The sequence below is a fragment of the Lycorma delicatula genome, chromosome 5 (genome assembly GCF_047948215.1).
Source record: "Lycorma delicatula isolate Av1 chromosome 5, ASM4794821v1, whole genome shotgun sequence".
Classification (NCBI taxonomy): Eukaryota; Metazoa; Arthropoda; class Insecta; order Hemiptera; family Fulgoridae; genus Lycorma; species Lycorma delicatula.
The window spans coordinates 275,475-293,509 of record NC_134459.1 but is presented as its reverse complement, the minus strand read 5'-3'; positions in this window follow the sequence as shown (position 1 = coordinate 293,509).

Below are 18,035 nucleotides of genomic sequence, written 5' to 3'. Positions count from 1 at the left end.
ATTAAAACATAAGGATTTTAATTAAAATACGTATATATTTAATTTTTAAGTGGTCACCTATGTTTCGTTTTTTAATTATATAGTTAATATAGAATGTAAAGTATTACGTTTTTGTATTATATTTTAAAAAGTAGTATTGAATAATTTGTTTAAAACCCCTCTCTCGCTCGGTCACTCTCTCTTTTTCATTCTTTCTTTCTTTCTCTCTCTGTGTGTGTGTCCTAATCCTTTATAAACATCAAATTATTGTTGATTTTTGTTTGTATTTTTGTGTGAGTTTGCGTGCGCCCGCGCATGTTTGTGTATGTATATGTATTTTATTCTTCTGATAGTTAAACGAATTTGTATTTTTATTTGAAAATCTTTACCTACCGATTGATGTTTTTTCCATATGTTAGGGGCGATGAGGGAAGCTTAACTCCAGATTTTAATGTTATTCAAATGTTATTTTTTAATCGTTAACAAATGTGCCTAAATAAAATATGACCTTAATTAGGCGAATCTAATTAATTAGTTAGCGAATAATGTTTGTCACTGGATGTAATTCTGAAGGTAAAACGTAATAAAAAAGTTACTACGGGGGAATTTTAACTCGTTTTATTTCTATCGCGATTTTTCCGTTTTTCAAAATTTCATTGCTCATAATTAAAAGGCGAGAGCGTTGATCGACAAATGGTTTTGTCGATTGAAGGCCACGTTTGGAATATGTAAAACAAATTGTTAGGGATGTAGGATGTAGAGGGTATACTGAAATGAAACGACTAGCACTAGATAGGGAATCTTGGAGAGCTGCATCAAACCAGTCAAATGACTGAAGACAAAAAAAAAACGGTAGCATAAAATTATATTCATTTTCTATTGTAAACTATCGAATAGATTACCAGTTATTTATAACCATTAGTCGCTTCTGTGTCTCCTTTAAAGCAAAGTCTTTTAATCTGTTGCGCGCTCTCTCTCTCTCTCTCTCTCTCTCTGTGTGTGTGTGTGTGTATATATATATATATATATGTGTGTGTGTGTGTGTGTGAGAGGGATAAAAACAAAAAATGCTGTTTAGTCAATTTTCAAGGACAAAAATGAGTACGTGCTACATGAAATAAGATACACGCACTATAGCTTATAATAAAAAAAAAAACACTGAAAGGAGTGAGGGAGTAAAATGAGAAAAAAATAAGCGGGGTATAGAAAGACGTGACTAAACTGGACACACGTTTAATCTTTTTAACTGTTTTACAGTAGCAATTGTTCAGCTTTGCGATGAAGAAATAAATCAACACTTGTTTTATATTATTTTAAAAGTTAGTTTACCCCTAGTACACGTATACATATAAATTATTTTTTATATTTCAAGCACAAATAACAATTGTGGTTTTATTGTAAGGGAAAATATTATTTTCTACTAAATAGTTGTATTTAAAAATAACATAATTGTGTTTCTATTTTAGTTCAGTTTAATCAAGAGCAATTCAGAAATAATATTATTTTTAAATAATCATACTAATGTTTGGTAAAACTCATCGCATTTACAATACGGTAAGCGTTTAATTAAATTGTTTACTTTTACGTATTTTTAACTGATAATTATTTTAAACAAACATAATCTACACTTCTAATCGTTTTTTTTTTTTAAGTAGGATTATCGCTTCGCTGATATTTATGGTAGAGTAGTAAAAACTCAGCCTCTCACCTAGAAGATCGAAAATCATTTAGGCATAGTATTTATTTTACAAACTACAAATTTCCTTCCCATATTCCCAAACACAAACTTTTAACTAACGTAATGATTTAATTATCTTAAAAGAAAAAGGTGTCTGTTATAACAAGAACTTTCGTAATCGTTTTATTAGGTTATTAAATTGCCTGACTGTTTTAATTATATGATAATTAAACTGTAATACGTAGATAATCCACCTTAAAAAATATTTATAAACTTTAGTATTTCTTTTACTTACAGTTGTAATTTATATTTTTATTTTCTCAGAGAATATAAATTTATCCAATATTAAACTTACAATAGATTAAAATTTATTGTTAACCTACGTGAAAGTTACAAACATGATTTTTACGAAACATATGTAGTTAAATAATATTAATAAATAAAATAATAAACTTAAATATTATCTTACCTAAAAACTGTACGATTACAATAAAAATAGATTATCAGTAAATCAAGTAAATATTTACGCACGGATTTAACTTCCTCTTTCAACGGAAATCAGTAGTTGACTGCTAAAACCATACTAAGCTAATTTGAATTTTTCGAATTTCTTCACTTCAAATGTTTTAATAAAATGATTTTATGAATTATTTATTCTAAGGTATTTAATTTAAATTAAAAAAAAAGAAAATAATTTATAATCAAATTAATTTTATATTTACCAATTTTCATTATATTAATTGATGAAATAATAATATCTTTTCCGTCTTAGAGAACATAAAATATAGCGAGTAAACTCTTAATATCGTCGACCAGTCAAAAACAAAGAAAAGTAATAAATTGTTTGTAAAACTTCTAATGTCGTGCCAATTAAGAGACATTTCTCAGTCTCATCAAAATCGGTTACTATTATGCATATCGTTTGTATGGTAACTGAAGAATTTTCTAGAAAGGAAATCCACACAGTTTAGGACATTATTTTTAATTTATGAACATTTGATTTAATTTATTGTATACAACTTTTTTTTTTTAATATATCGGTTTAAAATTAAACATTTCTTTTTTTTCATTTATAGTTTAATGAAAACTAAATTAAAATTTCAACATGATTTTTAAAAGTACCTTGCTACAATTTATATGATGAATTTTTTAGATGAAACTCGTGTTTTATTGATATTTTTAAATTTAAAATCTATTCTAGTTATTTAATAATCATCCAGTTTACAAATTTTTTTTATTCAAAATAAGAAGGATGTTTTAATTTTTTTTTTCTTTGATGTTGATACATCAATATCGCGAAATTTTTTATAAAATTAATTCATCAGTTTTATAAATGAACTAAAATAATTTTATCCCCAACAATTTGTTTTACATACTCCAAACGTGGCCTGCCTACACAATTTTTCCCTTCTACCTGTCCTTCCAATATTAAAGCGCTATTCCAGGATGCCTTAGTATGTGGCCTATAAATTTGTCTCTTCTTTGAACTATATTTTTCCAAACGCTTCTTTCTTCATCTATTTGCCGCAATACCTCTTCATTTGTCGCTTTATCCACCCGTCTGATTTTTAACATTCTCCTATAGCACCACATTTCAAAAGCTTCTAATCTTTTCTTCTCAAATACTCTGATCGTCCAAGTTTCACTTCCATATAAAGCGACGCTCCAAGCATATACTTTCAAAAATCTTTTCCTGACATTTAAATTAATTTTTGATGTAAACAAATTATATTTCTTACTGAAGGCTCGTTTAGCTTGTGCTATTCGGCATTTTATATCGCGCCTGCTTCGTCCATCTTTAGTAATTCTACTTCCCAAATAACAAAATTCTTCTACCTCCATAATCTTTTCTCCTCCTATTTTCACATTCAGCGGTCCATCTTTGTTATTTCTACTACATTTCATTACTTTTGTTTTGTTCTTGTTTATTTTCACGCGATAGTTTTTGCGTAGGACTTCATCTATGCCGTTCATTGTTTCTTCTAATTCCTTTTTACTCTCGGCTAGAATTACTATATCATCGGCAAATCGTAGCATCTTTATCTTTTCACCTTGTTCTGTTACTCCGAATCTAAATTGTTCTTTAACATCATTAACTGCTAGTTCCATGTAAAGATTAAAAAGTAACGGAGATAGGGAATATCCTTGTCGGACTCCCTTTCTTATTAGGGCTTCTTTCTTATGTTCTTCAACTGTTATTGTTGCTGTTTGGTTCCTGTACAAGTTAGCAATTGTTCTTCTATCTCTGTATTTGAACCCTAATTTTTTTAAAATGCTGAACATTTTATTCCAGTCTACGTTATCGAAAGCCTTTTCTAGGTCTATAAACGCCAAGTATGTCGGTTTGTTTTTCTTTAATCTTCCTTCTACTATTAATCTGAGGCCTAAAATTGCTTCCCTTGTCCCTATACTTTTCCTGAAACCAAATTGGTCTTCTCCTAACACTTCTTCCACTCTCCTCTCAATTCTTCTGTATAAAATTCTAGTTAAGATTTTTGATGCATGACTAGTTAAACTAATTGTTCTATATTCTTCACATTTATCTGCCCCTGCTTTCTTTGGTATCATAACTAAACACTTTTTTTGAAGTCTGACGGAAATTCCCCTTTTTCATAAATATTACACACCAGTTTGTATAATCTATCAATCGCTTCCTCACCTGCACTGCGCAGTAATTCTACAGGTATTCCGTCTATTCCAGGAGCCTTTCTGCCATTTAAATCTTTTAATGCTCTCTTAAATTCAGATCTCAGTATTGTTTCTCCCAGATTATACAAGCAGTAATAAATTCTATCAAATAATATTTTGTTTAGAAACGTTCAATTTTTATTTCATAGATTCTATTTTCGATAATGAATGTATAATATGATAATAAATTCACTTATTTCGATTTAAAAGCGTTAAAGGAAGTTTCAGTAACCATATTATTAACCCATAGTGAAATTTTGCAAGTATCTAATCTGTTTGCCATAATCGCGGAACTTTATTGGGTCGTTGATTAAAATACAATGTTTGATATTATATTATAATTAATTCAAACTACGCGTAAGATATTTATTATAGAACGTTACAGTTTAAACTGTTCATTTGTCTAATTATATTTTGTAAAAAAAAAATATTTCAACTTTCCCACGGGTATTCAACGAGCCCGTATTAAACAAATTTCACTGCATTCAATTGTATATCTGTCATTTTTATGATACAGCTATCCATAATTGTATGTGACGTGAATTAGGTTTATTATGTCTTTTCTCCATCATTTTTAATATTTCTAACCATTTTTGAATAAAATTCTACATTTTATTTTTAATGTGTGAGTTCCAGACCGACATACAAATCCCAAACATTGTAACGAAGTAATTTTTCAAGACCTATATATATATATATATATATATATATATATATATATATATACATATATAAGGGCCTACAATAAAGAACCTAATATTACTCCTAAATACATTGGCGTGTCCTCGTTTCATTTTGACCTGGACTCCATCGGCTATAAAATTATCGAAATAACAAACCGTCAATCCGTCTTGTTGCTCCTTAAGTTTCATTTTAAATACGATAAACTTGCATCGACTCTCCTGCTTATAACACATCTTTTTTACCTATCCGCGAATCGCTGAAGAAGCGATGCTAAAATCGCTACTTCAGCGATGATAAAATTTAATTTAAGCCAGATATGTTGTTTGCGGTATTACAACTTGTGACTATTACCGGTCTCTACCTTTTCTTAGGGTTTACGTTGTTGTTTTTCTAATAAAAATAATCAAGGATAATTAATGAATTTATCTTCAGTAAATATGTCGAAAGAATAATTATTTTATTAAATTCAATAATAATTTATTAAATTTTTTCAGGATTTTATGATAAACTCTGTTAATACACTTACAATTTGGAGATATTACTATTAAGTTTACTTGTGTTACATATTTGTTTTTTTTTAAATCTTAATAAGGTAAAATCACAAATCAGAAAATTTAATGGTTTCATTTTGTTCTTAATTGTCTTGAAAAATTTATTTATTTTTCATCTAAGATAATCGATTTCAATATTTTAAAAATATGTTCTACAATTCATCACGATCCGACTGGAAAATTAATATTAATTGATTTACGATCTCATTTAGAACCTAGAAAAAAGAAAAACTTATGTCAGCGATTAGCTTATAATAGTAGTGTTACATACTAATTATATAGTTTTTCGTTAAGAAATATTTGTTTTTATCGTACAACGTATAACTGCGGAAAAATTATGAAAGAAAGAATAAATTAATTATTTCCATACATTCTTCCTGAAAGAGGGCAGCAGCTCTTTCAGTAGTTGTTAGGGGCGTAAGTCACAATGACTTAAACGGCCACATCAACATCACTCGGTCCTCTGAGTACTGCGCAGCTGAAAGCAATGGAAAACTACAATGAAAGCTTTTTTCCAAGAAAATGTGGCTCTCTGCATTTTCATATAACATTTTTTTTTATTTACGTTATATGAATTGGTCAGGCAGTATTTTTCATTATTTCTGGTGCTGCTGCTTTGATGTGTGATTTCTTTATTGTAAATGCCTAATTTATAATTGTTAAGGGCCCTGTTTACAGGAATTTATTTGTAATTTGTTTAATCAAGTAGTTAAGAAATGTACAAAAATCCAAGGGAGCGATTACAGTTTAAATTTACTAAATAAAATCTTAAAAAACAAAATATAATTTATTTTCTTAATACTAATCAAAGTTGAAAAAAGTGAGTTACATAAAGAATTTTTAATATAAAATAGCAAATCGGTTAATTGTAAGTATTTTTTTGAAGGTATACAAGATTTAGGGCTATTCTTTAAATGTGTTCTGAAAACAAAAATATTAAAAAAATTACGGTATATATATGTTTCGATAAAAGTACCGACCCAAATTTCATTGAAATTTAAATAAAAATTATAATAACGTCAACCAGATTTAATTTTGATTTCGGTAATCCTTTAAACAATGCAATTATTTCAGGTCATTACAACGAAATCAATTTATTACAAAAATTTAAAAAGTTATTATTCGCCACAAGAAAGAAAAGATCAAGAAAAAAATGTTATTTGCTACTTTTTATGGTATTGTATTGGGAGACAGGAATTTTCTCCTAAGCACCTTAGACAAAGAATGATGATTTTTACAACCAAATTATTTTCCAAATTTTCTTACTCATATGTAAGTAATGTTACTCTCACAGCCTCGCAGATATTAAGAATGCAAATGGAAGGAAAGCGTCCTCCGCATCATTAGAATTCATCCACTAATCGTTTAGTTTAAAGCACTTAGGATCTGATTGTCGATTGAAAAAAAGCGTAATAATAATAAATTGAGGATCCAGAAATTTAGAAGCAGTAAACATCTCGCAGAGAAAAGACTACTACATTGTAAATTGTTCTGCCACTTCATTAACAGGGAAATCATTCTGACGTCAGAGCTTAGGAGTCAGTCATTACTGCGAACGTGACATATTCTTACGAACAACTTCGTTTTCACTCCATTAGATGTAGGATGTAGCAATTAATTTTTTTTTATTAATCGATTAAAACACTCAGTAGTTCCCGAATACGTAGAAAATATATTCACCAAACCAGAGAATTTTGTAGTGGAAGTGTGAAATATTAAATTAATCCTCCGTGCCGAAATTTAATATGCTTAATTTAAGACCAAATATTAGGATTTACTAAGGTTAAGTAAAACTTTCTGGAGGTTTTTTCGATGAAAACGATTCTAAACGGAATATTATATAATTATTAATATATGTTACACGTTTAACTATGTAAAAATGAGAATCTGATACCTTAATAATTGCAGCGTTAGTTATAACAAGTCCGAAGTTTCCACCCACGTTAAATGGAGTCGCATGCAGCTGACTAATCAAGTAATAGATCTGTAAAAAAATCGCATAAAGATAAAATAACTTTGCGAAGCTGTACATCACATTTCTCCAGTTAAAATACAGAATGCTTCATTTGAAGCAATCCTTAGCAACATTCTGAAAAAGATGGTGTCTCATTTCTCATCGAATAAATTACAAATTAAGAAGGCTACATGAACAACGTTATCTCTGATTGAAATTCTGTAAGCGGTAACTGCAAGAGAATAATTTCAGTAACCAAAACGTGTGACTAACTTTTACATTCATTTTGAAGTTGAATCTAAATTATTCATAAGAGGAATAATTATTTTACATTTTATCCGTATTTTTTTTATAGAATATGTGACTGAAATTCAAGAATTCTTTCTGTACTTTTGCCCAAACACACTGTGGAAAAATTCACGTAACTAGATTCTGTTTATGAGGACAGCTAAATATTTTACAACGTCGAATGACCTATCGATGATTATATGTTTGTCTAGCGATGAAAGACTTTCAGGGCATAATCGATTTAACTTCTTTTTTTTAACCTCTGGGACCACCGTTAGGTATTGCTTAAGAGGATGAGATGAACGACAAGTAGCGTGTGAAAATCCCATGCCTGTCCGGGATTCGAGCCCGGGACCACCGGATGAAAGGCCAAGACGCTACTACTCCCCCCACGGAGGTCGGCAATCAATTTAACTTGTCAGTAAAGTTTAGTTTATTTTAAATCGATTACCGGTATGAGATTTTCCATTTTCTTGATTTACAATTATCTATTAACTCTTAATGCGATAGATATTTGCAGCAGGAGTTGATAATTTGTATCGTTATAGGTAGATATTTTGACCTGTAGACTTACCACAAGGGATGTACGCCATATTTTTCAAAATTTTGACCGTGCAAATTTCCAGTATAGGTAAAATATTATTATTATAAATATAATATTAAAAACAGCTTGCCAATTTATTTGAATTCCTCAAACGTTTTCGGGTACTCTGCAATCTTCAGGAGGAATTTATAATAATTTAAAATTAAAATATATCAAATTCACAAGATAAAATTAGAAACGTAACAATTGATCGTCATAAGATAAAAATTTTGTAAATGTTAAAGTCATAAATTAACTTAAAATAATTACTTCCGTTTTGTAAGTGTCACATTATTATAAATATGAAGAAATCAACTAATACATTGGTAAACTGTTTTTTTAATATTATATTTATAATAATTATGTTGTACTGTGTTTGAAAAACGGAATTTAAAATATTTTTATTATTAATGAATCTAATCGCCAAGGATTATAAAAGAAATTATTAGTTTTAAAGATTTCTTTGTTCATTCCGTTATATTATTGTACAAAGCGAATGTATTTTTTATATGAAAATGCATTACATTACGTTTTTTAACACCGCAAAAGTTTGTAACTGAAATTATAAAAAAGTAAAAGTGAAATTTAAAAAAATATTCAAGACTAGAATATTAAAATGTATAAGAAATTAAAAAAATATAAAATCATCAAATGTGGAATTATAATTCAAGTAATTTTATATGAGTTTGTCCGGATGCAACTGATAATGTACTTTTTGTGAGTTTTCAAGGAATCTGGTGGAAAATAAAACCTTTTTCTGAGCCTCCACTTGAAAAAAAAGTTCTTGAAGTATCAATACGTTATTAATTATAGATACGTGACATGAATGCTTGTAAAGATTGAATATTAGTTTTAAAAATATATCGTATAAAAATGGGTTATTCGAGACAATATTGTTTTGCTAGAACATATGCGAATTATTAGTAGGCGACGATATTCCTTGACCACTGATTTATCCAAAACTTGTACTATTTTCTAAATTTACATTATTTTTTTTTTAGCCAAACCTTTGTCAATTTGTCCATGTACATTTTTCTATTGAGTGTGTGTGCTAGCTCTACATACAAACCTAAAACTAATAAATAAAATCCTCAACTTTTGCGTGCATCCACAAACGCTAACATCTACTCACTATATAAATCATCCTTTAAGTCGACATCAATAACAACTGTGCCCATCTTTGATATCACGAACCTGAGAAAATATTACATTTTGATCGTTATGAAACATTTAAATATTTTGTTAGGTAGCAGAAATATATATCCGTAGATATTGTGATATTATAATTTTTTGTCAGCTAAATTCAATATTTAAGTTCAAGTATAAAATATTCTTGAAATTATTTCGGTTACAAACGTCCAAATAAAATATTTATTAAACACAACAGATGTCTTCGTCTCCTGAAATCAATCTTTAAATTTTAATTTAATTTAAATTTAAAGTGATTTCCTTTAAACGGTTAAAATTATCTCTTGTTTGTTATAAAAACTAAAAATGTAATTATTCCAAGTCGGCTTACCCCAACAAGTATTAAACATTGAAATATTGTGTGAATAATGATTAAAATAGTTGTGTAAATATAACTAACAAACATCTTAATGAGCATAATTACGTTTTTTTTTAAATATCATTATAATTTAAAAAAAAAACTATCTTACCATTTCATTTGATTTGGTGGCCAAAAGAATTACAACTACGGATATTGAAATATGATAAATAATCCATAATCCAAATCGGACATGATCTTCTAATTTAAATGAAAAAATTATCAACGGTGTAATTTCATATCTGGTATAAAGACGATTAAACAAACCATCTGAATGCTTTTTTGACTTTAGAAAAATATTCATTTAAATCATAATGATCTTACTTTCCTACAAATTGCGATGATGTGAGGTGTTCTAATGCGCCTCGTCTAATATTTACCGTGAACGTACTTAGTAAGCGATGTGAAATTTTCATCCTTTTTTGTAAACGAAATAAAAATTCAACGTGAAATTCGTAAGAACTGGAAAAGTCATTAAATAAACATAAAATATTGTAACAGGCACCACATGATCGTTGAAATTTTTGTAGTCTAGGTAAGCAAAGTACTAGAGGAAATAGAACGATGGTTATTAATAAAGCAATATTAAAATATTTATCGTACTCCTTTTCAAAATATTTGTTTAGATTATACGACGGAAAATATGATTGAACACTTTTATCAAATCTTCCGATTTTTATAAAAATATTATTAATATTCTTAAACAGCGGTATGAGTGTTAACTACTGTAAAATTATAATCGATGAATAAAAATACGGTAGAATGTTTTATAGTTTAGAAGGTGACCTGTAATTTTATTGTGTATTTATACCGTGAAAATATATCGGAAAGAACAAGTAGGAATAAATTACGCTTAAGATTAAATACGTATACCAAAATTCATAACACTTCTGAAGTATCCAAATTCGGCTCTTGTTACTTTTAAGGGAAGTAAACCGAAAAATCTAAAAACGTTTAATACTATTCGAACTGAATGATATACAAAAGAATGCGAGTCGGTTATTTTATATTATTCCTATGTAACTATTTACAGTATTTATGATTAACCAAATAAAATTTATCTGTTAAAATCACTACATTGCTTATGCTCTGCACATAGCAGCTAAAGTGTATCGATATTTGTGAATTAATAAAAAAAAGTATAAATTAATTATATATACGCTTCATAAAATATATATTATGATAAAAGAGCGATTTAATCTTTTAATGTAGATTAAATTTAAAAGGTTCTGCTGCGTAACTTAATGATTTAACGAATTGAACATTTGCGTTTTATAATTTTAATACAAAACGTTATAAAAATAATCTATAAATAATGTAATGTTCGGTTAATGCAATTATCTGAAGATACTACACAAACGTTGACAGTTGACTGAATGGATACGGTTCAAAATGCATTAAAGAAAATTATTTATTTATTTATTGTACGTAAGTTGTGCGACAAGTTTTTATTCGATTTAAAACCACTTACAAAACTAATCAAATATAATATCATTTATTTTGTTCATATACCTGTACAACCGTAAAATTATATGGTATGTTATAGCCTTGAGGTCAACTGAAAATTCTGTAATTATGTTAAAAAAAATTATAAATATCGGGTTTTTAACAAACATAATATTTTAATTATTTAGCGTTCGTTAAATTTTATAAGCAGAATATTAGTAGCATTACGTACTGAACGAATACTCGTTGGTTATTAGCATAAAATCCAAATAAAAAATTAAAAAGAAACTTTCGAAAGACAGCTAGACAGAAGTTCTGGTTACGACACTGATTATTTGATGTAGGTAGATAAAATTGGATAGATAGATTTGGATAGGTACAACCTATTCTAAAGAAAAAGAACGAAAACCGGCAATGTAAGTTACAAAAAATATAAAGATCACATCGACAAAAATGGCATCTGATTGGGGTTTAGCATTCGACAGACACAAAACTTTAAGTGTAATCTAACCCATTCCGCTTTCAATATATTAAATGTAGATTTACAAAATTCATGTTTGTTGACCCGAAACCCAAAAGATGATAATATACTTTATACGAGAATATATGTTGGTATAATAAATATTTAATAATGAACACAATTTTAGATTTTTATTTAGGACAAAGTACGGCTAAATTTTTATATAAAAGTAATAAACTTGGTCATCTCGCGAGAACTAGTCTTAAAAACTACCCAGAAACTTCACTTCGTGACCAACACAACTTAACAGCTTTATCGTTAACCCGAATTCTATTCACGCGAAGAACCGGAGAAACCCGATTACAAAGAAACCTAACTCAAACTTAAACATGGATTTTTCCATATTTAAAATTAGATGTTTACAATCCATCCGCTGATTAATTGTTTGAGCTTCTAACGTCGTATTTTCCATTGTTTTAAAATATTATTTTCACACATATTAAGTCTTGTCATCTACGAAAGTGATTACATTGAATGATTCATCGTTTTCTGGAAGGTCTTAATGAACAATAAAAATCAACCAACACTTAAAGTCTTCTAAGGCACTCATCCTTACGCACTTAGCGTTATACATCCGGAAAAGAGGACTAAATTTTACACGTGTTTCTTATAAAAAAATGAAATTTCAGCTACTTCTGTACGGTCGGAAACACGTGACTTTAAGCGATTTTAAGTTGTTCATCTAAACCCACCGGGTTGGTCTAGTCTAGTGGTTAACGCGTCTTCCCAAATCAGCTGATTTGGAAGTCGAGAGTTACAGCGTTCAAGTCCTAGTAAAGCCAGTTATTTTTACACGGATTTGAATACTAGATCGTGGATACCGGTGTTCTTTGGCGGTCGGGTTTCAATTAACCACACATCTCAGGAACGGTCGAACTGAGAATGTACAAGACTACACTCATACATATCATCCTCATTTATCCTCTGAAGAATTATCCAAATCGGTAGTTACCGGAGGCTAAACAGGAAAAAGAAAGAAAGAAGAAAGAAAGTTGTTCATCTGATGAAATATCTTCTAATTTTTTTCGCGAGAGAAAAATATCGACTTAAATCGAATCTGAAATGTGTACAGCATATCGTACAGCATATCGGTAATATACCAATCTTAATTATTTATGTTTTTGGATGAATACGGCAGCTACTGGATTGTAAGCTCATGAATGTGAAATCAAAAAAAGCGGTGCTTACAGAATCGCATAAACTGATAATGAGAAGGTAATAATTAACAGATTTACATGTCAGTTTCTTATTTTTACGAAATCTTTCCTTTTGTTTTATTTCTTCATCGTACTCTATAGTTGGCAGTAGCTTAAAATTTTATTACAATTTTATGGAAAAATTATATATATATATATATATATATATACAAATTATATATATATATATATATATATATATATATACAAAAAATACATCAAGTGTGGTAAAAAAAGCTTAGGCCTTTGGTTTGTCTGGCATTTCTTTCGCCACCATCCCATTCAAAGTATAAGTCCGTGCTACGAACGGCAACTGAGCCTCGAAACAACTTAGCGACCGGTATCCTAAATAGCTCCTAAAGCTTACCTAACAGCGTGAGCGGACTAAGCACGATGCCATACACCACCGGCTTGCGTGCCCCACCACTCTCTTGTCATATATTACTAAAGTGGGTAGGCGCACCCCCAAAAGATATATGACATCAATAAATTAAAATTTATTTTGCCTGGAGAGCAATTCGCTGCCACGCCTAGGCCGCTAAATGCCAGCAAGTACCTGTCCATAGTACTCAGGGTTAGCTTCCCCCAACAATACGGTAAGTCTTTTGCCAAGGTCGATATTTTATTAGCTAGAGCTTGAATACCGTGATGGATGCCGTAAGAGAAAGCACAGAACGTATATTATTTCGTAAAAATAAATAACGCTGTTTGTCCGTGAAATTAAACGTAACGATAAACCGTAAAGATTTTATTATGTAACAAGCACGTTAGACTTTATTTCTGCCGATAAAAACCGCTCGAAGAGCATTTGTAATTTTGGTGAAGCGACATTTCATTTTTGCGTAGTTGTAAATCACCGTAAACGGTGAGTACAGGAATCAGAAAATTTACACGATTCGGTGGAACTGTGCGCGAATGAATGAATATCTGTATACAAAATCGAACATTTCGGCAATTTTTTTTTTTTTTCAAAATATATACTATTTCGTGCATAGTGTACTCTAACGCGCTAAAAAAGACTATTCCGACAGGATGAAGGCCCTCCACACCGTGCAGATACTGGGCGGACTGTGAACCACGATAGGTTGAACAGAATTTCCTTCCGGCTGATCGGAAGGGAAAAGCCAATTCCTTGGGCATCGCGATTAGATGACATGAATTTTTTTTTTTTTTTTTTTTTGGAGTTAAGCGAAGAGGATCGTATATCAAGAAAAAATCCAGTCAATTCACCACCTGCTCCAAAGAATAACAGCAAGAAAGCGATTCCTGGAGGCATAATTCTCAGAGTGTGAAACGAGGTGGATTGTCGGCTTGACGTAGTTCAGTTCTGTAAACGGTGCTCTTATTGAGCGGTAAGAGGAAAAACCTATAGACATTGCACTTTCACATAATGAATCGGGTACATTTGTTTTCTAAATGTAAGAAAGTAGATTCTGTTTAAAACTTTCGTGTCCTTTTTCGGACACCCGGCATAAGACGCAACAATCGGATAACTTTTTCACGTAGATTGGAATCGAAAAAGAAAAATTAAAATATAATCGGTATAAAAACGATCGATAGAATAATAATTTGCAATAAAACACTTTAAACGGTTAATTCATTTCTGATAATTATTGAAGATCCCAGCATAGCTCAGTTAATTCAGACCTACTCGGATCCACTAAAATACACATAAAATAACACGGCAAATGTGTAGTCTTGTAGTTTATTCAATTCAGTAAGTTAGAACCTGCCGGCCTCCGTGGCGCGAGTGGTAGCGTCTCGGCCTTTCATCCGGAGGACCCGGGTTCGAATCCTGGTCAGGCATGGCATTTTCACACACGCTACAAATCATTCATCTCATCCTCTAAAGCATGCCTAACGGTGGACACGGAGGTTAAAACAAAAAAAAAAAGAAAGTAAGTTAGAACCTATATTAATGGTGATAGATCAGTGTCGGTCCACAGTATTACTATCGGCAAACAGGCGTCGGTCTACAAAGAAGTAATCACATGCGTTGATCTTTGGCGAAAATAATTTTACTTGCCGAACGAGGTGTGCGACACCTAAAATAAAAAATAAAATTTTTCTATTATTTTAATATACGAGAATAGATGGAAAGTTGAAAAATATTTTTTATTATTTCTGCATCGTACAAATATTATTGATTTTCTTAGGCGATTAAGAGAATTTTATAAATCGATTAACAATGTAGAATTAAATACTTATAGTAACGCTTGGTACAAATGTAAATAGAAATTAATATTTAAAGTAGAATTAAAATAGCCGAAAATTTATAGATCTTACGTCATGTAGTCTTTCACTTTGAATATGGAACACTAATATCTCTTTTGTGAAACTTACGCGTTTTTATTTTACGTTGTCAAAATAATACGATTATATTTAGTTCTATAATTAGCTCTGAATTATTTTTAGTTTTTTTTTTTTTTGTCTTCAGTCATTTGACTGGTTTGATGCAGCTCTCCAAGATTCCCTATCTAGTGCTAGTCGTTTCATTTCAGTATACCCTCTACATCCTACATCCCTAACAATTTGTTTTACATACTCCAAACGTGGCCTGCCTACACAATTTTTCCCTTCTACCTGTCCTTCCAATATTAAAGCGACTATTCCAGGGTGCCTTAGTATGTGGCCTATAAGTCTGTCTCTTCTTTTAACTATATTTCTCCAAATGCTTCTTTCTTCATCTATTTTCCGCAATACCTCTTCATTTGTCACTTTATCCACCCATCTGATTTTTAACATTCTCCTATAGCACCGCATTTCAAAAGCTTCTAATCTTTTCTTCTCAGATACTCTGATCGTCCAAATTTCACTTCCATATAAAGCGACACTCCAAACATACACTTTCAAAAATCTTTTCCTGACATTTAAATTAATTTTTGATGTAAACAAATTATATTTCTTACTGAAGGCTCGTTTAGCTTGTGCTATTCGGCATTTTATATCGCGCCTGCTTCGTCCATCTTTAGTAATTCTACTTCCCAAATAACAAAATTCTTCTACCTCCATAATCTTTTCTCCTCCTATTTTCACATTCAGCGGTCCATCTTTGTTATTTCTACTACATTTCATTACTTTTGTTTTGTTCTTGTTTATTTTCACGCGATAGTTTTTGCGTAGGACTTCATCTATGCCGTTCATTGTTTCTTCTAATTCCTTTTTACTCTCGGCTAGAATTACTATATCATCGGCAAATCGTAGCATCTTTATCTTTTCACCTTGTTCTGTTACTCCGAATCTAAATTGTTCTTTAACATCATTAACTGCTAGTTCCATGTAAAGATTAAAAAGTAACGGAGATAGGGAACATCCTTGTCGGACTTCCTTTCTTATTAGGGCTTCTTTCTTATGTTCTTCAATTGTTATTGTTGATGTTTGGTTCCTGTACATGTTAGCAATTGTTCTTCTATCTCTGTATTTGAACCCTAATTTTTTTAAAATGCTGAACATTTTATTCCAGTCTACGTTATCAAAAGCCTTTTCTAGGTCTATAAACGCCAAGTATGTCGGTTTGTTTTTCTTTAATCTTCCTTCTACTATTAATCTGAGGCCTAAAATTGCTTCCCTTGTCCCTATACTTTTCCTGAAACCAAATTGGTCTTCTCCTAACACTTCTTCCACTCTCCTCTCAATTCTTCTGTATAGAATTCTATTTAAGATTTTTGATGCATGACTAGTTAAACTAATTGTTCTGTATTCTTCACATTTATCTGTCCCTGCTTTCTTTGGTATCATTACTATAACACTTTTTTTGAAGGCTGATGGAAATTCCCCATTTTCATAAATATTACACACCAGTTTGTATAATCTATCAATCGCTTCCTCACCTGCACCGCGCAGTAATTCTACAGGTATTCCGTCTATTCCAGGAGCCTTTCTGCCATTTAAATCTTTTAATGCTCTCTTAAATTCAGATCTCAGTATTGTTTCTCCCATTTCATCCTCTTCAACTTCCTCTTCTTCCTATATAACACCATTTTCTAATTCATTTCCTCCGTATAATTCTTCAATATATTCCACCCACCTATCGACTTTACTTTATTTTTAGTAAAAAGAAATTATTGTTATTAGTTCTTTAATTTTGTAGACGTCGGGCTTCCTGTTGTACAAGATTATTTTGGTGAACTCTGAATAATCTTGATAGCCGGTGCTAAAATACAAAAATTTAATCGTAATCGCAAGCGTAGTATTACTTTATAATTTTATATGATTCGATCGGTTTGATGTTCTTTCCCTTTTTTTAAACTCTAATAATAGACTCTACTGTCCGACTAATACCGTAAGATTTAAGGCATTCCTTGTTTCCTCTTCTCAATTAATCAGTTGCCACAGAGGATGCATATCATTATCCAGAAATTGATTTATTTGCACGTAGTATTTTAAATGACTGATTTTTTTACACGCGAAATATTTTGCTGTATCGTAATTCTGTTTCCACATTAGTATAGCTGAAGTCGATCGATGTATCTGAATTTCTTTTAAGTAAATATGATCTACATTTTATCCATCTTGTAATAATTCCGGCTCGATATAAAGGTAATGTAAAATTTTGTTATTTTAAATTATCGTTAGGCTAGCCTTCGTTAGGGCTTCCTTCCCCCCTTAACAGTCTAGATATTTGCTGTGTTAGTAACGGTCATTGTTATTAAAATAATACTGATAAAAACTAGAAAAGAAATCATTTGAAAGGAGTTTTTATAGGTTCTTATATTGTTTAGAACACTTTTTGGATTTAGGATGTTCTCCGACTGTGCTTCACTTACCTTCGACGGTTCTTAAGTCGGAAGTAAATGAACCGTTCCTAACGTACAATATATCGGTTTTGGTTCCCCTTTTCGTATCCGAACACACTACTCTTATGGCGCCAATACGCCCACAATCATATACTTAATCGGTGCATTAAAGCCAGTTGCCAGATT